We start from the raw sequence: 23,583 nt of genomic DNA, 5'->3' as shown, positions 1-23,583 counted from the left end.
CCTACCCAGCATTTAGCGTCCCCTTGTTCAAAGGCCGTTCAATAGGAAAGCACTTTTAGCTTTTATTCCAGGTGAGGCACTGGGAACGTCCTGGCCCTCAAGAAAACGTTTTGTGTTAGTTTGAAATAATTTATTTTCATACTTCATTTCATTCATTCAGTTTCATAAACGCAACATGAAACAAGCATGAAACAACAATAAAGCGTAGAGATTTACTATGTAATGTCCATGTCCACTTCTACTAGCATTGCTTACACAAAAGTAATAAAATTCCTTAAAATACTGCAAAGCGGTTATATCCGGCCAGCAGCACCCTACACACGCAGATCACCAACCCCTACTTCCTGTCACCTGTTTATTCCGATAATTGAATCAAGTAGTCGACGACGACAATAACAACAACTTCAAATTTTTTCTTTGATACGGGGACGAACGCTATGGCTATTCTGCGTAATAACAACGGCAAAAGTGCGGCAGACCATTACTACAGCAGCACGACCATTAAATGAGCTAACGCCATTGCTGATACGGCGATTTTCTACTATTGACTTTTAACAAAGAAATGAATGCTTGTCCTATTATTGTAGACGGTTGCTTGGGATGTAGGCGTGTTCTCGACTCATCGCGCTTCCCCCGTTATCTTCTTTAATTGACGTTGCCCTATGCTTTATAAAAATGAAAAGGCACAACGTAAGGCAAAACTTATACGACACTCAGTATCAATGGCTGAGTACCAACCGGTGGCGCTGTTGTTAGGGCCGCAAAGTAATACGTTATTCAGCGGAAGTTTTTCGTGATTCTATAACAGTTCGGTAGATTACACATATGAACAGTTCCGGTGCTAAACAAAAAAAAAAATAGTTATCAACAAGTGATGGTGGCAGCCAATAACTCTCGGTTTAAACTGCGTAAGGACCACCAACTACAACTGCAATTGCGGTTACAACATAGAACAGAGCAATACTTTCATTTAAATTATTTCAGTACAACAATAGGGTGCGGGGTAAACACGTCTGTAGCAATAAGAGATTGGCACGTTTGAATGTATTATCATTGTTATTGTTATTTTCAGCTCAGAGAGTGATTAGTGGCAGCAGTGGGATTCCTGCTGCCAGCTGGCGGCTGGGATCTGTTCAAACGTTTAAACAATGGCTATTAGTGACCGCATTGCAGCTGTCGTTGCTAGCATCGTTCCATATTTTCATACTTTCGGTAGCATCGCAGTGCGTCTTCTAGCAGCGATGGTTGCCATAATGGCCGTAGCGGCCATCATTCGTTGATCCATCGATTGACTGGGGTTGATCTCCCCCCCCCCCCGTTGCATCCGCCTTCGTAGACGGGTAGCCAGCCCGCTAACTGGGACGAGACAATAACGGCAAGGCATGAGAAAATGATGACAAACAACACCGACAACGACGACGCTAGTGACAGTAGCCAGACGGCAGAAACCGATTTGACAGTGGTCAATAACTGGTGCTGCTTGTCTGATTACTATCAGCTTATTGGTTCCTTATTTCTCAGCAATGGCTGACTCTGTCGAATAGTAGCTCTTTCAACTGTGGAAAACGCAGTCGGTAAAAAAAACACTCGTATCTAACCAGTCGTATATCCTGATGATGTTTTTGTTGAGGAAAGTTTCTGTCGGAACGTGCCATCCCTCCACGTGTAAACGATGAACGTGCAACGAAATTTCCTGAATTAAGGAGGAGGGGGTGCAGCTGACCTGATGATGATTATGTTGTAAGTTTACTAGATTAACTTGACTTGCCTTTTTCGCTCTAATCCTTTCAGTTAGAAGCTCAACACTGCTGAAAGAGACAACGGCTGCGTTTATCAAAATGAGGTATACGCAGGACGACAACGATGACTCATAAATGCAGGTTGTAGTCACGAAAAAGGGCAAATGATCAATATGCAATTTTGTTATGGAGTTTAAAAAACGAACGGATATATACATATAATTAGTTATGCTACCGTTTAGCTACACGATTTTTACAGAATGGGCTAAAAACGAAAGGAAAGCGTCGGTTAATGGCCAATCCAGTCAGCTGCTGAACATTTGCTTTTTACATTATGACTACAAGGCACCTACATCCCCGATAATCTATTAAAACGTATATTTACATCAACAGACGCAATAGGGAGATAGTGTAAAAGAAAACCCTCTTATCAAATAGTCGACGTATATCGTTTCCTCCGCACCTCAAATCCGCTGGTACTATATAATATCTAGCTCTTTCCCGATGATAGCTTATGGTTAGGATACTTAAGACTATAAATGACAAGTCCTTATTAATTATAGTATAACTATACGTACTTCTGAGAATAGGACATAATGAGAATCCTTTGTCGAACTTACCTGTTCAACTCCCGTTGTTGTCGTATGTCATATATAGAATGTCTCATAAATTATTAGCCGGTTAAAATAACAAATATCCTTACCTTATCTTTGTATAGCTTACAACGCAATGTTCGAAGGCCCAATGTGTCGCATACTTGACATACATGTATCTTTATCTCTCTCAATATCCAAAATATCCAAAAATTGTAACTGAGCTTAACCGAGGAACAAAGACGATGAAAAAACAAGCGATGCCGGTAACAGAAAAATCAATACTGTTGTCCTCGGTCATTGATCTCCGTTATAGCTGCTCCCACGACACAAAGATATTCCGGTTTTTAGGTGTGGATCATGCTTTTGCAAAATACCTTAGTGTTGACAGTTTTGGATAGAGATTTGTGGACTGGTTACATTACATTATCAAAAAATAGAAAATCCTTTAAATCAGTTTAAACAGAGAGCAAATCTTACAGATTACTTGTTTAAAAAATGTGTGTATTTGTTTGTCAACTTCGTGTTACCCGACAAAGGATCACGTAGGTCAATTAGATTCATTGAATTATTCAACTAAAGTATACAGGTTCTATCTCTGACATGACTGCTTTTCGGAATTCTTGTCTGGCTTTCGACATCCTTCTACACGTCAATCTCGTAGAATGTTTGTGTGTAACCGTTTTTTCAGGCCGAGCATGCCACCTTCGCACTAATAAAAACAAATGCAAGCGATGTAAATAATAGTGTTTTTTTTGTTCTATTCATCTGAATTTGAATTTGTTTCTTTTCTTGCCGCTTCTTTAGTGTTAACGAATTAAGAACATGTAACTTGAACGAACAGCGTCAAAGAACAATTTACACGGTCTCAATATAAAACAAGATTGATCCTAAATGCGTAAGTGTCTTTTGTGCTGCTTTTTCAAACTTGTAGAAAAATAACTCGTTACTTTACGTTTTGTAGGAAGAAAAGCAAGTACTTAGTTGGCAAGCCGTGACGAATTACCCACCGCATTGGGAAAGACTTAATAGCTCGTCGAATTTTGGTAGGCTTCATTGGTAATAGTAATTCTATGAGAGAACAAAACAAACAAGCATTCAAGATGAGACAATAACAGTAAATGACATACATACTTCATACAAATACTCTGCTCTGAATTTTAGGGGCCATAAGAGCTTTGAAGCAATCGGACATAGCTTTATATTTATGCATATTTAAATGTTAATTATTATTTGAAGTGATAAATGTCTATATTACGAAATATGGTAAGAAGTGTATCTTTGTAGAGTCCTTTTTTCTAGCCGTAACATTGCTGCAATGTCATGTATCACCATACTATAATGTCACGAAAATTCAACTTGAAAGAACACTCGTACGCCCCCACCGACCGACAAGTAAATGCTCTTAGTCAGCAAGACCAGTACACTCTTCATCTAGATTCTTAAATAAGTTTACTTCTAAATCAGAGCCCCAGATGAGGGGAATCAAGGATAGTTTAATTATTTACATTAGGAGTTAGAGTTTTGTTTACATTGCCTTCAAAATTAGCGTGCGCGGAGCGGTTTTCGATATATGTAGATTCCTTAACATAGAAGATCCCACTTTTCGAATGTAAACCGCCAAAAGGAATCAACTTCAATCAAATGCGCTCTATAGCACCTGTTTTATATATTATCTGGAACTGAATACTATATTTCTTTTGATTTTCCTGTGATAGAAAAGAAACAGTTTTACCACGTTTCTGACAAGAATATCATTTGTGCTATTGTGTATCATTAACTCTCTCTTCCATTTACTTTGTGCTTCTATAAGGCCATGAGGGTTGGAAAAACTTTTTTTAGGTACATGAACAACGCCAAAAACAAAAATTATTGAGAAGATAGTTGTGAGGGTTGAGGCATCCCTTTCTCTCAGAATTTCTGCCAAAACAAACTATTGAAACATTCTTCGTATATTAGGCAATCCATTCTCAGAAGGACGCATTTTGTAACGATAAAAAATACGGTTACATACTCTAGGGTCAATGATTATTATAATATGAGCGATATGTCTCATTGCTAAAGCATTAATCTGTAATCGTAAATAAAAAGAAACTTTCTATGACGCAATAATGGAATGGCTTTGGGTAGAAGATACGTCCTATTGCTGGCTTATGTCTTAAATCTCCTCTTGTTGGTCACATGAGAAAAAGAGATTCTTAAAATATAATCGATTTAGCTCGGATCTTCTATACCTCAAACAATTAACTTTCAGGACACAAGTCGGATGAATCCAGCAGTCAGTCGGGTCACACCCAACTCATATAAGCAATGTTAAACAATACTGTCACAATTGGATGAGTTGCAAACCATTTAGGTCGAGGAAAATGGAGTAAAAGGTGCTCATACCTCAGCCCACGCGACACCTTTATAGAACTTTAGCGCGAAGAAAAGCCTAAATCATATCTTAGGCTGTTAGCTTTGCTGTGAATAGCCCCAAATTTACTGTAAAGGACTCTAACTTCTGCCCGATAATTAATAATAACCTCAAACCGACAATGTATAACAACGTTGCAAGAGCTATTCTTAACATGTTTACCCCGTATTGTTAGAACTCCAACAATTTCGACAAATATCAGGTTAGTACGATACCGTCCACCCGTTTCTTACAGTGCAAATCTGCAACCTTTTAAGAACAAAGATGGCTCAATAAAGTCAATAGCATACGGCGTCACGTAACCATAATCACGCGGATTTACTTTGAAAAGTTATTACACCTAAGAAGGTTGGCGTGACATATAAAGGTAGAGATGGAACAGATGTGACGCACCAACAACTTTTAGACAACAAATACTGGCCTCATTCCTGGTAGTGTGATAGAGCCACAAAGACCTTATTCTGAGATGTGATAGACCAACTTCGTTTGGGCACGCAGTAGGACCATTGCTAAGACCACCCGTATTTAGCTTTGATAAACTGAAACGCGATTGTCACATTACGGATTCCCTTCAATGTGTATTCCTGAATAATGCAACCGCTGCCAATGTGTTAAATATAATCCAAGTGGTCCATACCTCCACATTACTCCATGCAAAGGTCACTGAAGTTGGCGCAACTTTGGTAGAGGAAGAAGTGTATGGTGCTGCAACAGCGAGACTTCCAGAGATCAGGTTGACCCGTCTTTGGAAACTTCCCTGGAGAACATCTGAAAGTCTATGCGACAGCTTGCCGTATGCATAGGATATACCAAACGTGTCCAGGTAAATGTGAAGTGTTACCACAGATACGCCTTTGTTTGACGGCTAGACACCCAAAGGCAGTATTAATAAGGAGATGATGCTGCCTAGGGTTACCTAACTATATTCACACATTGCACGCACTCACGCGGTTACAGAGTGCCCTGATGATCTCCAAGCGCCTAATGATAACGGCGACACCAGCCATCCTCAGCGAATTAGTCGACGTCAATCTCACAGACATTATAAGTGGAAGGGAGAAAGCCCGTCTGTTACAGAACATGATATAATAGTAACAACAGAGCTCCTATTGCCATTGATTGAACATTAGGTTTATGCGAGATATCCGTCCAGGCATAAGCAAGGCAAAAGATGATACTGCGAACAGGTTAAGGTCATAGATGGATCACGGTCTTTTAGATATACATGCGGGTAAACATTCTCCTGATGGTTATAGAAGTTAAAACAAAATGTTTGTTTCGATTAGATCCACTTTAAGAGAAGAAATAAAGAATCAATGTTTCGACTTTTACGCGATTTTTCCAGTGGTTACTGGCCAGGGCTATCCCTTTGGACAGCTACGGACGTCATTGCGGGACTGCAACTTAGTCCGTATGGTTTTCTCGTTATGATTAAAGCTCGTTGCTCTAATGTAATCTTGTATTTAAATGTAACGTCGCGGCGACCAGCGATGGCTTACATCTACTTAATTGTCATAACACTCCAGGCAAATTAGCGAAGCATTCAGGACCAAATGCAATTGTTCAGAGGGCCTTTCGCTGGGAAAAATGCTTTCAACATTTGAGGAACTTGTATTGGACTAGATGTGATAAAAAGCCACTTTTTCATGAAAACTAAATTTTTCGAAGAAAATTTTTTTTATATATACTAAAATATTTAAGGCCATTAAGTGGCCATTTCTTTCTCAACGTGGTAATGTATTGATGGTGTGTCATGATGCCGATATTATCAAATCATCACTCATCTTTACCCGTGTCTTTCTATACAACACATAAACGTTTCGAATCTTTTTTTAGATACTGAAATAGGAAAAGGGATAAGATACATAACACGGAGCGCTACGTCTGCGCTGTTCTTCCATGTGCCACGCTATTCAGAAAAGAAATCCTTGGACATGGGCCTGCGAGGTATCGCTTACAAAGGCTCCACAGCAGACACAAGTGCAGCTTTCGTTTTGTTCATGCTACAGTTTATTAGGACACGCAACATCGCGGAAGCCTTCAACTGTGTGTGGGCACCGCCACATGTCGATTTTCTTTGTGGGTTTTTTCCATTTTCTGTCCACCGTAGCACCAGCGGCAAAAGAATCAGCGCCGACCTCATCGAATAGCAACGTATCTCCTAGCAAAGACACGTAGCAGGGCGTATGCAGGCCCAGCGCTTTAAGAAAAGCAGGCTTTATGCGGTCTAGGCTATACATTTGGACTACGCGAAGGTCCCTCTAGGTAAGTTGTATGCCATATTGGCGTGAACGTACTGAAAAGGCGTATCGCTGTGTTTACCATAAGGACGATCGCTTTCCTATGAAAGCCGTTGCTACTAGTTTCTATAACGCATTCCGTAACATACTCGCTCTGACAAGTTCGACAGCTGAACAAAGCCAAGTCTAGATAATAAAGTGCTACAGGCGTGGAGTAGAACGGGTGACTGCCATTTGGTACTAGTGGCCCTGTTTTTTCTAAAATGCATGCCTTTGGCCTTATACAAGTTGATTTCTAGGTTGGTATCTGTTACATCTGCTGAAAACGGGCCAATATTGCTGAATCTCAAAGTTGTCGCCGTGAAACACTTTTGCCACCTGTTGAGAGGCGCCCAGTTCCGCGACACCATCTCATTTCAAAATCGAACTCTCCTGTAAAACCAAAACAAAGAGCTGGATAAGCTTGTACGGAATTTTTGTCTTCGCGAGCTTGAACAAAAATCCCTTTGACACTTTGTCGAATGCCAAATTCGAAATTGATAAACACAGCATCGAACTGTTTAATCTCCTTGTGCTTTTATCTTGGTGAGTGAGATTTAGCAGGTAGTCATTGTTAATTCTTCTTTAGAGAAGCCGTATTGTTCTTTTGGGATTTGCCTCACGTTTTCAGAAAAACGGAAAGGCGCTCAAAGGATAAGTCTGAAAGCGCCTTGCCTTGGAGCATTAGTAATTCCTTTTCACGAGTTCCTTTCTATTTTATAAGTTGTCCGGTACTTCGCCGTCATGTAGACAAGTGTCAGAAAGCAGTCCGGTATAGGGCTGACACTACTGTGCTCTTGCGATGTTCTGGCCTGATCTGGTCTGGATCGGCCTTCTTTTTTGACTATATATAGATATCGCTGATTCATGGGCTATTGGGATGAGGTTTAATATAGAAAGTTGGCGTTGCACTCGTTGACGTAAGATAAGTCTAGAATGAAAAACATCCACGGTATTCTGTATCTTTGCCCAAGCTGTTACTTTGAGGCTGCTGCATGTATTAGCGTGGAGGTGTGCGTAGTCACAGGAAAGTAACGGTGCCCCAGTATGTAAGAGATCCTTTGGTTCAAGATATGCTACTCGAAAGACAGGTAAACTGGTCAAGAGTATATAGGTCGATAATGAAAGACCCGTCGCGTCAGTGGATGTCAGCACCCTTCTGTCGGGTACAATCTAACATTCAGAGTCCAGCCAGGTATTAATCAACAAGCTTCTTCAAGTCCCTTTTGGCCTCCCTAATTTTGAGTTGAAGTCGTCTGCCACGATTGCTTATAGTCTGCTCCGCATTGAGGCGCCACGTTAACATTTCCACCAGTTCTGTTGATCGTTCGGCAGGGTCTGGTCAAACATACCTTGTCCTGCTCTTATGCGGAGCTTGTGACTTTCTAAAATAGCAAGGTTGTTTTACGGTGTGAGCGTTTTCATATCGATCTGGCGCTGATTCTAGTATATCCACCCTTTGTCATTTGGTCTTATCGTGCAAGTCCTTTATGGAAACACGGTATGCTAAACGGCGCGTCGATCCAGATTTAATACAGGACTATTACATCGACGCCTTGAAAGACCAAGAACGATAGAAGGTCCAGAAAGCGGACACCCCCATGGCTTTGTAGCTCGACAGTTGACGTTTTCTAATTTTCACAGAAGAGCTAGCTCATTTACCTGACTGTTGCCTTAATTGTACCGCAGCGAGGAAATGGCCAAGTAGAGCTTCTGTCAACATTGCCCTGTACTTACTGTCGTCGCGCTCTCCGAACTCTTGATCCGTTTTGTGCGCCTTGTTTGGCCTGAGGCTACCGTTTTGTTCCTAATAGCACCTGCCAATTGATGGCTAGTGCTGCTAATTAGAGCTTACTGAGGTACCCCGGCTTCGGAAAATCTAGGCGAACAAGTACCACTTGCTGGCCTTTTTGCTGCCCAATGTTACCGCTTCTCTTGACTCTTAGCGTCCCTTTTGATTCCGTATTGATAGACTCGCGAGTTCTGTATGTCTAGTTCCTAAAAAGGAATGGGCTCAATAAGAACTGGCTTTGAAACAGGCGTCTCTGGCCTTGAAGTTCCTCTGGTAAAAGTAGAGGCTTTGCTGCATCGATAGCTTCGAAGTTGCATCGGATTAACGTTATATTCTAGGTGAAACTGGAGAGTGGTTAAATAAGAAAAAATGGGTAAATCGTATTCATGTTGCTACAATGAAGCAGTGAATTCCTTTACCTTTAAACGAAATTTAGCTCTTGAAATCTTCTCACACGACCTTTGAGTTTTATGTTCACGGGATGGGGATTGTTTTTAAGAAAAGAAACTATAATGGATCAAAAAACAGGTCTAGTGTGAGCCTTTAACATAATGAGCATCGCTGCTTGGTTATTCTCTGCCATACGTTAAAGTATCTTTCCTTTAAACTATTTTGGTGTTCCGTCACCGACTGATTCATGTGGCAAATTTCTCGTACGAACCATGAACTGTTATTGTGATTATTATTATTGCCCGTTATTCAATGTTCGATCAGCGTAGCCACAGACATACTATAGCAGCTATTTCTTCTGCTGGACACTCTTTTTCTAGTCGTGTATGGCGGTGAGTCGCACAGTTACCAAGTTTATTGTCTCTGCGAGAATCTGGTCGATCACATAACTGATAATCGCTTACTCGAAAAGCAGATACGAAACATGCAGAACAATGTCCATCTGCGTCTGCTGCTGCACCAGATATCCCATCAGTCGGACATCCTAACATACTCTGTATTATTCTACCGCAACGGCCATACTTCGGAAAAGTAAAACCGAGCGTTTGTTCACAGAGAGCGCAGCTGTATTCTATTTCGTCGCTGTTGTTAGCACGCTTAGCGTCAACGAATAAAACTAGGCTGACGGGGCTGCAAATACATTGACCGTTCTAGACTAATCCGTTTCCGTCAATTAACGTTTCTCTGCGGAACGACAGTTTTCAGCGCGGCTAATTTAAGTGCAAATTGACTGGACTGCTTCTTGGGGCCGGTAGCGCTGGCAGGAGAGTTCGAGAAGGACGTTCGCTTACACCGCTAGGCGTCCAGTATATTGTACTCTGATGACCTCGATCCAATATGAAGCACCAGTGCTGTGTGGTGCAGGGTCGCTGCGTAAATTGTGCCCAGTTTGATTCGCTTTGCTTGCCTCCATGGCTGTGCTGAATTCTGTCAATCATATCATCTCTATCTTCCAATACATTATGATGATTTTGCATTAAAAACCAATTGATTTTAAAGCAGCTTTCTGATTTCGTGACTTTGCAATCATTTTCCAATAACGAGCTCGCATAAAAACACCTATCGGTGTCTGTATTTGTAATAGATACTATGAATATGTACCACAAAACTGCACTAAAGCGATCACATGGGCGGAGCCTTTTCGCCCTTAGCTATCTCTCTGCCTTTTGCCATCAAGAACAGATGCTGTTGTGGCGGTTGTGCCACCGAATAACAAATTCAATAATGGCGTAACGTATGCGACGCACTATTTCAAATATTCAAATCACACTGACTCTTATTTCAAGTCACCCTTAAGATTCGTTAGTACTTCACTTAACGCCTTCATTACAGTCCGCCACGGTTCTGTTTTGATCGCAAAGTTAGTCCACAGTCTACTTCTTAACAATAAATTGCTTTAATAACAATTTAGTTTGCTTATCAAACAGATAGCTCGCAATTTCGCTATTTTGCCGATTTATCAGAAACTAGCTTGTACATATTGTAGTACATGGGTTGAGCCCAACAAGGTAATGCTCTGAGGAGACGGTTAAATGATCGCCTTTTGAACGCACTGAATTCACTGTTAAACACGCCAAGATAGACTTCTACACAATTGACAAATCCGTTGCATTGAACTGTGGGCGTACACCTGGCAGCATCATTTCGTATGTGCTAAAAGTGGCATTTCCGCCACTCATGTCTCACTCAGAGTAACCACTAATTATTACCTTGATTACATCTTCGACTCGGAACGTTACGGAAACCTTTACTAGCCATTTTCGAGATAATCCTTCTCCCTAATGACTATTTAACCATATGTCAAGCGATACACAAACTGGTACGTACGGACTAGTTAAAGTGTTGTTCAAGTATGCTACATATGGAAAAGTATAGCGGAATCAAGCTTTAAGCTGATGAAAAAGCAAGCAATGGCAAGGGTTGATACGGCAAAAACGTTTGAAAAGTGCAAGAAATTTTAAAAATATTAATCGCTAACACTTACCTGGGCGGCTCATTGACAATAAATACATTACCGAAAAAACAGCTGATAATTTTTCTATTAAAAAATTCAGGATCCGTATAAATAGCTTTCTGAGACATTTCAATGCATTTTCAAAGTCCTGAAATTTAAACCCGATTGAGGATCTTTCGGCTCGCCCCATGGAGGTTTCCACAGGTTTCTCGGAAGCTGCATAGAAACTAGCAATAATATATATCTTCGACCTTGAGCAAAAAAGAAGTCATGCTGGGGTGCGTCTAGCTCACTCGGGTGGGATGCACGGTCTAGTTTCCCAAGACGCCATCTTTGAACTTTTTTTACGAATTACTTTCGAGAAATCCCCTTTCCTTGATATGGAGCTCACACGTGAAGAGTACAAAGTAACAGAAAAGAGTACAAAAAGAACGGCCTCTACTTGTGTTACAATTGTGCGGCCACTAATATATATATATATATGGTGGTCGCAATTTTTCGCATACAAATGAACTGGTGATGGCAATCTAGTTTCAATGATTTATTCAGCAGTCTTTCGTAAAATCCAGCTACAACATTTTCCTTCTGTATATAGGTAACGACTATTTCAATCACATATCTCTGAAAAACGAAAAATGGTGTTCCATCTAAGTGAGTTAGTGTTTGTCATTGTGTGCCGTAAGTGAACGCTGAAACCCCACGATTCTAACTCCTTTTGTTGCTTTTCTTAGTTTCATGTTTTTGTGCCCTTGTCAGTTAGTGTCAACAAACTTGTAATGGTTACCAGCACGACAACAATAAACACATAGAGAGAACATCTTAGACAGACACCTGAACGCTCTTCACAGCATTTCTCAGCTAGAAATTTCAAAACGCTGTAGGGCAAAATCAGCTAATTTTTAGACGGCCAACTTTTGTTTACCAGGACAACACCTCACAACGGTGCATACGTAGCATGATCCAGACAATACCCACATTATAAGACATCATGAGGCGATAAATATTGATTCTATCACTATCCTGAGACAACATTACCTAGTTGATGATGTTTAACAGTACTGACGACGAACAAAACGGCCTGCTCAACTATTGAAGTATTTATCATAATCTGGACGCAAGCCGACTCCTGCAAAGGAATCGTAATGACCTTTTTCAGCGGATATAAATGCACAAACCTTATGGAGGTGAACTCAATGTTACTGCCCCGGGGTAGATACAGCTTGCTGACAGCAAAGCATACATCTGCGCTTCCTTGCAGTAAAAAACAAGCCTTGCCGCCTGCACATTTATGTTATTGCTTCACTATCCATAAGTTACAGAACTTCATTCTTCGCCACACGTCCTATGCAGAAAAACTCAAGTTCATCGACCGTTTCATTCTACATTCATTCATGAAATGAAATAGATACAAGGAAAAAAAGCGTTATTCTTATGTCCTAATGTGTATACTAGATTGTTAAAAAAATATCGACTGTTCTTCTAATTAAATTGGCTTTAAAATCACCCATTTCAGATAAGTCGAGCGGTTTCAAGTTAACACTAATATCACTGGAAGGCTGTAATTTAGCAACGATTGGAATGCCTTACTTCAAATTATATCATAAACGCCCTACTTTATTTTTAGATATGAATGCAATTCGCTATTTGCTATAGTTATTACAGTACAAGTGCCATAAACACTATTCAGGTACACCAAAAATGTATGGTATTTATGGTTAGTATGAGAAGCGGCCCTCTGTTCTGGAAATTTTGAAACGAAATATGCTCTTCGTAGTCGTCGATAAATTACAAAAAAGTTGATAAAATCATTGTGAAAGCTGAGCAAGACTGATCCCTAGCTAGCCATCATATATCGCCAAGAAATTAGGCGCTAATTACCAAAAGAATCTAAATCATTTGAAGACTGCTGGCTAACGAATGCTTTTCTGATGTCATACGAATATACGTAAACGAACTGACCCGAATGCACTTCTGTCTGCGAACCTCTACAGTAACATAATAAAGTTAAACGATTTTGAACCATTTAATTTCGAATGGTGAAAAACAGATCACATCCAACAACAATGTGCAAACAAAAAAAAATGTGCCCCACAGTCTCCGGCAAAGCCCGGACTGACCCAAAAAAAAGCTGACGCTATATTTTCAATGGGATGGGAAAGGAATCGTGTATTGTCAGTTGCTACCGCCTGAAAACACGATTCACTTCGTCCTTTACTGTTAATAACTAGATTGATACAGCAGGCTATTAAAATAATTGGCCATAACGAACAAAGAAAAAAAGTGTTACACCGTAACAACGCCAAACCACCAGATACATCTTCGACTACTCAAATGGAAACTTTCGATGAAAAAATTTTAATACATCTTTTGCCATCAGACTATCATTTGTTTCGATCTCTGGAGAACTCCTTTAATGGTATAAGTTGAGTTTCAATGAAGAGATACAAAATTCACTTGTCACAGAAGTTCTGTAGTGATGAGATTATGGTGTCAGCAGAAAATGGCAAACATTCATCAGGCCGACGCGTATTTAGTTCAGTATATTATTTTAAAATTTTTGCTTCAATTTTCGCTTAAAACCACTCAATACTCCTTTTCTCGCCAAAACCCAGGGGTTAACACGAGGTTTGGCTGCCTTTTCGAGTCAAACAATCTACTTACTGCTACTTACTTAAGTAAATTCCAACAATATTTGAGATTTAAAATTTTCCTAACCCAAAAAAGATTCTTAGTGAAATTAAATAGCTTTGCTATCTATAAAGGCAGGTTGAATGACTTGACTATAGATACAGACGGACATTTTTACGAACTTTAGATGGTTTTGCGACTACACAACAACAACAACAACAACAAAATAACATCTGTTTTCTCTTTTGTCAACTGTTTCAAATAGATGTCTTACGATCGGTACTGCTGTTACGTCTATCTTTCAGCGTCAAACACAGTGTATCTACGTGCAGTTACGAACGCAGACCAGTACGTGTTCAATTTGCAAACGCATCGCCATCCCATCTTTTATATAGTTTTGAGCTGACTGAACCAACCGCTCCGATTATATCATGATAGGCTGTACAGTATTGTTAATACATCTAAATAATTCCTTAGGTGAGACAATAATAAGCCAAATAGATAAACCTTGCCTACCATATCGTACGCCATCAAATTTTTTTGGAATATCTATAACTCGTGTAATGATAAAGCTGAGATGGACTATTAGTACGGTAAAAACATATCCGAATCTGGAAATACGGATCGGATTCGCGTAATGTTGTAAGTCTTTTCATCAATGGTCATCCTGAGCTAAGTCTTAAACAGCGAGTACAGTATAGAGATCTCACTTCGGCAGCAGGTCAACTATGTTGAAAAAAGAGTGTATAATAGTATTGTATATACTTACTTATTGGCAGGTTCTCAACATTTGGCTCGGATTTGACGCAAGGGCATAATTACAGCGGAAGATTTAGGTAAGTAATCGAGGTGGTACCAAACAAATCTGCTGAGTGAATTAATTGTTCGGCATTGTACTTCATATAGTCACAGAGATCAACTAGGCACTTTGTTGCTTCATACAATACATAGCTTCTATGTGCATGTATGTATATGCATGTCCATGACTAGGGGGCCCTGCTATATGAGCGGCAGATAAAATTGTGAAAGCAAGCAACTCATTGAGTAAATGAAAGAGGTAAGAAGAATGAACATTAACAGGCTGGATAGCGACAAGCGACCGCCTAAGTTGATTGTATTTATTTCGCTATTCTATCAAGATATCTCTGGAATAAAGCGCTGTAGAGGACTAGACATTGAGACTACCAAATTGCTACCGAATGGCTATAAGTAATTGGCCAGCGACTGTCTAAGAGTGCGAACAGCACTTTGATCCTTAGACATGTCAGGCCCAGCAAGCAACATGGCAGCAACTCCCTTTAACCAAGGCTCGAGTATAGTCCGTACCAAATTAAAGAGCTAAATGGAACCTTATTCTAGGTGTACACTTTATAGGATACTTACGGTATTTCGCAGCAACGTTTACAGAGTCATCTACAGTGTTACACTTAATTTTGTAGCAATAACAGCTTCAATCGGTTGCTTCCTAAACACGAACTGGAGCGTTGCATGTCGTTCCTTCGGTTAGCGATTTTCCTCCTTGTTACTGGCCATTTTCTCATCGAATAAAGATGATGATGACGATGGCAGATCACTGCTTCTTATTACGTTTTTCTACTGTTAACTTTCACTAAGAACGTCGAGGTATGGCTAATTTCATTCTATATATGAACGTTATATTATACAGGTGAAATATATTTTTATACGCTCCTGTTATAGAACGAAGTACGCATGTACTACAGGAAAGTTATTTCTCGTTGTTACTTTTTTAACCACTGGTCTATCTTCGTTTCGTGTGATTTCGTTGAGATATTTGAGACCGGCTGCTGTAGAATATAAGGTTATCTCAGAAATGGCAACGATATGGCATAAGTGACGATGAATCAGATCTCGTTGTTCAGCGCTGTTTAAATGACAAATCTATTCCCTTACGGTACTATGCCCATCTGGCTAGCTGTTACGTACACCGCTACATGCAAATGTAGCAATTCGTTGCTAGTAGCAATTCTTTTTTTGCGTTTATGCTCCTTGGCCACTACTTGAACAAGCAATTGTCGTGCAATCACTACTGACTGGCAGAGATTCCGCAGTAGGATGGATATACGACCCTTTTTCTTATTCGTATTCCATTCGCTAATACACTGTTTTCGATGAATCTTCCTGAAGTTATCGGTGCTGCTCCGTCTTGAAGAGGGAGGAGGCAACGGTGAGAGAGGGGCAGTGTGGTCTCGATTTGGTGCTGCGTACGACTCCTGCGCTCCACTGTCCTGGCTACAGTGGACGAGTCGAATCGGCGCGTTCTCAATTCGATATTAAATCTCGAATGCTAACAACCTAGTATATCACCTCACCTCACTGTGTACGTTATACCTCATATTTGAACGCTAGCAGAATTAGAACTATAGCGGCTCCCGCTTTTGCTGGATGGAGGGCAGACGCATGTCCTTTGGGAAGAATACGATCAGCGATGCTGTTTTCTGTTCGATTCCTGATTCACTAATCGACCACTATGAACAACGGATAGAATTTGCGGCACTTACAGGCTCTGTGCCAAGTTCAGTCGTTTAACCGATAATGCGTCTAGCTGTTGCTTCTAGGGCGCGAATTAGTGATGTTCGCGATGATCCAAGCGGTCTGGCTTAATGCTAAACGGGATTATTTCTGTCTAAGGCGGAGGCCACGGAGTAGAGCAACGGCAGCAGCAGCAGTCGGTTTTTGCGCAGCATAAATCATTTACTGGGTGTCTGCAGCACTTTACTGAGGCATCCAAGCGCAATACTCTACGACAACGACGGCAACGTCGCCACAAGTAACGAGTACTTCTCACTCAGTCTCTTTACGGCAGCTGAACTACACACCACTGCAAACTGAACACACACAGAGTCTGTGCTTTCCCTGCTAAGCGTAGCTTTCACTCCTTCCGCATTTCTGCTATTTCAGTATCTCCCTACCCTTGTCTAGCTCGTCGTAGCCGTCACTGCTTTGTGCCTACTTCACTCTAGTTACTTACTGTCCACATCACGCAATCGCACCTGTGCATAGTACGACAGCAGAAAACAGCGGCCGCCGATCAAAAAGAGATGAGTTCGAAATGACGACGACAACAACAACAACAACAATAACAACAACAACAACAATAACAACACTCAGCGACCTTTCAGTTCCGTCTTTGTCGTGCCGCCTATATTCGGTACGTAGGTCCCGTGCTGGCTAACGATTAGTCAGCCAGTAATCGGACCACAGCACTGAACGCTACTGAACTCCGCCCCGCAGAGCTCCCGTTGCAGGAGAACTAGCAGCGACCACAGTTACGATGGCGGTCTGTCTAGCGTAAGTTAAGATGGCCACGGCCAGCAGTGACGGCGACAACGACACCAACGGCCTGACCACCACCGGTCTGCCCGTTTGTCTGTCCGCCGTGTCTATTCAACAACTGTCACTGCTGCTACTGTCGTCGCACAAGCGACCAGCGGAGTTCCGCCAGCCAATGCTGTTAGTAGTAGCAGTATTACTAGTGCTTCCCTTTATTCGGCGTTCGTTGGCCAGATTGTTCTTGGATGTTGCTATGTCTAGGCTTCGTGCGGCCTGCTTGATGTAACTAACCAGCCTGTCCCGGTTACGGACGATGACTGCAGTAGCTAAAGCTCCAAGACAACTAGCAGCAGCACCGCTCTCAAGCGCCAATAGAGCCGACGACATTTCACCCGCCCGCGACTCCCTCCCCTGCCAGTCCGAAATTCAACAACCAACCGCCGTGCAGTAGCAATAGAACACAAACTCGCTTCATATATATAAACAACACAAAGGGAACGACGACAGAAACGGCAAGAGGAATTGAACGAGCGAGCAGGACTGCTTACTTCCTTCTCTGCCACTACCGCTATTCAAACGTGGCAGCGGCAGCCAACTACCCACTTGGACGTCGTCGCAGCTGCCGCCGCCGCCGCCAACCAACAGCCGCCTGCTGTTGCCGATACTGACAGACACACTAATTGCTCCAGTCCGTAGCTGACGCTGCAGAGTCTACGCAGAAGCGCAGGCTGATCGCTGGACCGAGGCTTGACTGGTAGAGCGCCGAACCAACTAGAAACGCACACTTTCATGCCAAACAATCGAAAAAAAGGGGGAAAGGATTGTTTTCCTTTTCTCTTTCTCGTTGTCGTCGTACCTCTCTGGCTGCTGCTGCTGCTGCTGTTACTGTTCCGAGTGTCCTCTCATCCTTTCCCCTTCGCCGTAAACAGCTGAATTCATCCATTCATCCGCCGACTTCGTCTCTCCGCCACAGATTCTCTCCGCAAGCCTCCACGAGCATAGCCACCAGTCGGCACAAACAACAGCTCCGCTGCTTCTGGCTCCACTCTCTCACCGGCCGGCGGACCCGTGACCGCTTAATCTCAACGGCTGTCGCACCGCCGGCTGGCTACCTGGCTGACTGACTGACTGACTGGCGAGAAGCCAACAAGCCACTCACCCAAAATTTGTGCACCAGTGAAAAATTTCGAATGCTAGAAATTGTTTGATAAGCAGTCCCCATTGTCTGTACTCAAATTATATAGATCGCGAATTACCGCCACGCAGCAACTAGAATTTAATGAAAACGCACTAGACGGACTCGCGAACTTGGTCCGACGTTTTTAATGTTGTTAACGTAAAATGAAAAAAACTATCGTGTTCACGAACAGTTATACCGTTACAGTCACTTAGCGCACTTAATCTGTCACCCTTTAGAAATTAATTAATCAATCTGTTCTAATATGAAAGCATGCGATTCGTATTACAAAAAAAAAGAGTTGAAACTAGCTCGAAGCGCATTTTTACTTCATTATTACATAAATAGACCAATACGATTAATAAGGTTTTTCACTAAAATATACCTAATTTACATATGAAGATATGCATTGCATGTTTATGCAGTTCGCCGAAATCTATCGATCGGCAGGCTTTGCACTTGTTTTTCAGAGATCTGCCAATCACTAGTAAAATATCTCCACCATACATATGATCATGCTAAGCTTTCGACCTTCAAACGGCTTTTTGTGCTCGCAAATAGCTAACTTGCTTTATATGTGCCTGTACCCCGTTGTCTAAATTCACAGTACATCCTTATTTTTGGGAGAAAAACTGCCTTCCGTGAAAATTAACTGAGTTTATTTATTATGAATTACGAACCATTCAAGCAGAAAAAATCAAATGAAAAGTTGAGCTTTTTCTTCTCCATATTCGACTTTGCACCCATTTTGTAGAGTCTAAAAAAACCCTATGGTATAAGCTTTTTACGAATCTGTCAACGGCTACCAAGCCGTTCGACTAGTTTACTTAAATTAGCATTTTCCAAAAGTTCTATCTACAACGCCTGACGAAAGCGGCGCTAAAAATTGGAGACTCTCCGCCTTCAACTGTACTCACATTGTACCCACTGCTCACTTCTTGTTGTCTCTTAATAAAAAAATTGCATCTCAACTTAATGTCGAAATTTATTTTCGAGACTAGATAGTCTGGACATCTACAATAGAGGGATAAATATGTCACTGTTTAAGTGGCGGGAGGTAATAAATAATGCCTGTGCATGCCTTAATTGAATATAAAACAAGTAAGTCTTGAAGAAGGTCTAAAAAGTCATCATACAACAACCTTATATTACATCTATTATTATTATTATAAAAATAAGTGCGAATTTTCCAACCGTGGTCAGAGTTGCATAGCCAGTTGCAATCAGGTCTCAGCGTATGAATATCGTACCTGCGGACAAAAACGGCTACTAATTTTATATCACCATGCCTTATTTCAGGCCCGTGTGACTATTCAAGAACTATGTAATCCGCATTGTGTTTCATTTATTTGGTGAGTTTAAGTAGAGGTAGTGCCAAAATTTTTTAATCGTCCCAAAGTGAATGGGATGACCTCCATGTATTAGTTCATTCACAGCACAATCGATATTACGTTATTTTATATATCTTGTATAACCTCGACTTTAAACTTCAAGGCCTACTAGAATGAAACTCTGCCACACACACAAATACGCTGTTCATACAAAAACTTTTAAACGCACATAAAATCACACATTTGTTTAAAGTGCGAAAAGGCGAAATAGTGAGGCGTGGTGTGTAACAATAATGAAGACGGTAATATTAGGCAAACATTTTAGCGCAATATAAAGCGCTGATTTACACGTGATGGTCATCCAGGTTCGAATCCAAGCATAAACTCACTTCGTCACACGCTCAAAGCCAGTCGTCTGAAGCGATGCCTAATGCCCTATGTACAGGACACAAAACTCAAACATTCAATGTGCGAATAGGGGCGAAAATTTATAGGGTAATGAAAGTGTGGCAATTTCTTCTGCTGAGAGAAGTGCGAAGTTTTCCTGGTGGATCAGCATTCATCAACCCACAGATATATGGAGTTTCTTTCCTCAAGTTACCTCTAATCCATATGAGATGTGTTTTAAAGAACACCATACGCGCACTAAAGGACGCTAATGGAAAACACTTCTTCGTTAGGATGGAGATAAAATATATAAGATTCGAATTCTATATTCGGTGCATTTATATATATATATTTATTATAATACTATGTATTTAAATCAGTCCGTTCATGTATACCGATATAGTATACATCAGAACAAAGAATAGCTTCCTATGCTGAGTTATGGCGTGTACGAATAATGTACAAAGAAAGCTCTTGGTATTTCGAACGAGGTGTAAAGCGTGTCTTAGAAGTAATGCGGCAATGAGAAGGTAGTGAAGCCCGAGTTGTCAAAAGACTAATCAAACCAGGGGTGGATGGAGTGGTCGCTCATGCTGCAGGTCTGTGATGGAATGTTTGACGAAGTATGGAAAAAGTCGTGCTGCTGTAGAAGCTACCATTTCTTTAACAACTCGAGGCCTGAGCGATCGATAGGGGCTCTCGAGTCAGCAGCAGGTATCTACGACCAGTCGTATAAGTGTATGTTCGGGATCGTTCCTAGACTTCTGCTAAGTTCAAGTTAGGTTTCGCTACGGGTGGCAAGGCAATGTAAGTTCGAGGCTCATTTACTCGAGCGGTTTCTACAAAAATAAACACCTCACGTGGGAAATTATTAGGCGATTAGTATTCAAACCAGTGATGAAAACCGGTACGGATTCACACAAAAGGAGTAGTTTCTTCCGCAGTGTATCAGGCTTCCGCTTAAGTGTAAAACGTTACTGAAAGGCATTCAGAAAAAGATCGTGTTTGTGTGACGAATTCGTAAAGTACTTGACTGTGGCGTTGCCTTTGATGTTATTCACAACACCCCTAAACGCGCATTCTCCCCTTTCGTTTATCTCCATCTAAAGACTTTGTGAGAATAGCGGTCGGCCGCAGAAAATTTCGAAGTACGTACGCCCAAGGCTCATCGGGGTACTCAGCAGAGGATAGACATTCGGTTCGAGCGAACAAGTTAAGAGCCGCAATGTTCCAAGGACGGTATGAGTATGATGTAGATGATCGCCATAAGAATCTAGCCGTAGCAAACCTTTTCTAGTATTCAGGTAGGTAGGTAGGTAGGCCTAACGGTTTGGCATTTTGTAAGGAAAACTAACTCAGAACGTGGATTCTCCTCGGCTGTGTGTTAAAAAATACACATATCTCGCGCCACCGATTGCTATAATATACTATTCCCTTCTTGCTATATAAAGAGGAACTAGAATAAATAAATCGTATATGTGCGTCATCTCTGCAATATTAACATTTGTGTATTTTCATTTCTGTCAGGCATCTTGACAACATAAAGATATAAGCTTTTAATAAAAGTACATAGCACAGGACGCTACAATTCCGCTCTTCTTCCCTGCGCTTCACTAGTTAAGCAAGGCGTGTTTGAAAATGCGTTTACGTGGTGTCGCTCACAGGGGCCTCCTCATCAAACAACTTCGTGTACCTCATGGCACAGTGGCTCACTACACCCCAGATGGTGAACGTCATGCACAGCGTAGCGGACAACCCGTTCTTCCTGTATGGTTTCTTCCCGTCGACCATAAGATTAGTGGCAAAAAATTCCGGGTCAATTTTCTTGAGATGACCTTGTCGAGCATACGGCTGAGCTCTACTTGGGGGTACTCTCTAGAGAGATCATCACTAAATGTTACGATCTTGACCTTTCTTTATCGCACTCGGCCAATCTCGCTTACACTCATCGTTAACGTTTTGGTTGCAATAGCAACGCTAGTCATGTTCGACGATATTATGGTGTCGATTTTTTCTTTCAAAGAGGCATTTGAGAATCATTCATTTCGATCATAACCTGAGCGGAACGTCCTCTAGAACTTGCGCAATCATTCTGAGAATAGTCAGCGTGTTTCCGATAGCGATAAACGGTAGAATATCGATCTGTTTGAACCCAACGTCAACCTTTAGTTCGGACATGTCCATATTTTGTCGACTGCGCCTTGAACACATCATGTTTTGCCGTCCATCTTCAGACCAGGACAAGTGTTACGAAGTTAACTCAAGTGGTTTGTCTTTATACTAGTACACATGTAGAGTGCTGTTTACTATTCAGTTTCATAATATCTAGATGACACTAATAAGACTGTTAAAATGTTGTATGTATTACAACGTCATAATTTCCGCACTAAGCAACAATTTGTCAACGCTGCACATATGTTAAGTTGTAGAACGGATACGTTGCATTCTGCCATCAAGGTAACACTGCTCGATCTTTTGATATAGTCAAGCTAAATCCCCCTGAGGGGGGGAGGACGGCTACCCCACTTTCCGATACTTTCCAAAACCTTTACGATGTTTTCCAATCAATGAATCAACAAATATCTGATATATCCAAGAAACGTTTAATTAAGTTCCATTATTCTGCAAAACGATGGACACCTTTTGTCTTTCGCAAATTTTATAGCCCGTCACGATCCACATCGCCGTTCAAAGTCACAATTCACACCTGATAAAAAAGGCTTCAGGTTGATTAACAGCGACATATGGGACCACTTTACTGTGTACATTGATACGCGTTACATTTGCTCGTATTCTCCTTTTCTTTTTTTTGTTAATTTTGTCTAAATTCAAGAGAACGCTCAGAGGACGACAATGGCGATGCCAAATATAACAACAGCATCGCAGTGTCTGCGGATATGGACCGACACCGAAGTAGCAGGCAGCGAAAATATTTACTGTTGGCCTTTCTTTCAGGACTGATGGTGATTACATCTGATATCGGACAACTTCAGGTTGAACGAGCTACTCTCGTATGCTTCTACCATATGGCAGTGAACTCCAGACCTAATTCAATTAGTATTTCAACACTGACCTTGTAACAAGAAAGACGCACGCTAGGATAAGGTGAACCTTCGTTTGCGTTTCCTGCCTCGGCTTACGCATTTATAGGTCCCAACTTCTTCGTGGCAGGTGTCCGGAGGCCCTCGGCCTCTGCCTGCACAGCAGAAAAGCGAGAGATTCCTCCAGAAGACTGTCTAATTTAGCCATGTTAGATCAGCCGTTAAAGAAGCTATATTTTGTACATGCATGCGTGTTCCAACGACACCGATGTCTACACCAACGAGAAGAGCCTATGCGTAGACAGACACATTTAAAGTGGCACTCCTCTTTTCGATTCATTTGTATCAAACAAGAGGTATCAAATTCGAAACTTTTTTAATACATAAATATATCCCATCTAGACCCGATGTCGCTTGCTGTCTACTATTAACGTAGGATTTTGTAACATTTTAGACTAGATGGTTTAATAATAAAAAGTAAAAAGATTGTCGCACTTTCAGAGTT

The 23,583-nt window shown here is 41.3% G+C and overlaps 1 protein-coding gene and 1 long non-coding RNA gene across 3 annotated transcripts in view; one reads left to right on the top strand and one right to left on the bottom strand.

The window, feature by feature from the left end:
* The window catches only part of Spn (protein phosphatase 1 regulatory subunit spinophilin), a 60,547-nt gene extending 41,263 nt beyond the window's left edge, over window positions 1–19,284 (bottom strand). Inside the window, exons 1-2 of one of the 2 annotated variants that reach the window (XM_022841212.2) lie at window positions 15,235–19,284; window positions 12,399–12,602 (exon numbers count right to left, since the gene is read on the bottom strand). The gene's annotated coding sequence lies outside the window, so the exon portion shown is untranslated. The remainder of the gene's footprint in view (window positions 1–12,398; window positions 12,603–15,234) is intronic. The other variant, XM_022841211.2, reaches the window with a different exon arrangement.
* On the top strand, window positions 13,779–23,487 carry LOC111264942 (uncharacterized). Its single transcript, XR_002683162.2, has 3 exons — window positions 13,779–14,328; window positions 14,631–14,687; window positions 22,993–23,487. It is a non-coding gene; the product is annotated as an uncharacterized LOC111264942 (long non-coding RNA).
* Window positions 23,488–23,583: the final 96 nt, after the last annotated feature.

The sequence above is a fragment of the Varroa jacobsoni genome, unplaced genomic scaffold, assembly GCF_002532875.2.
Source record: "Varroa jacobsoni isolate VJ856 unplaced genomic scaffold, vjacob_1.0 scaffold_914, whole genome shotgun sequence".
Lineage (NCBI taxonomy): Eukaryota > Metazoa > Arthropoda > Arachnida > Mesostigmata > Varroidae > Varroa > Varroa jacobsoni.
Note: the sequence above shows the minus strand (reverse complement) of the source record. Positions and strands in the feature narration are given on the sequence as shown.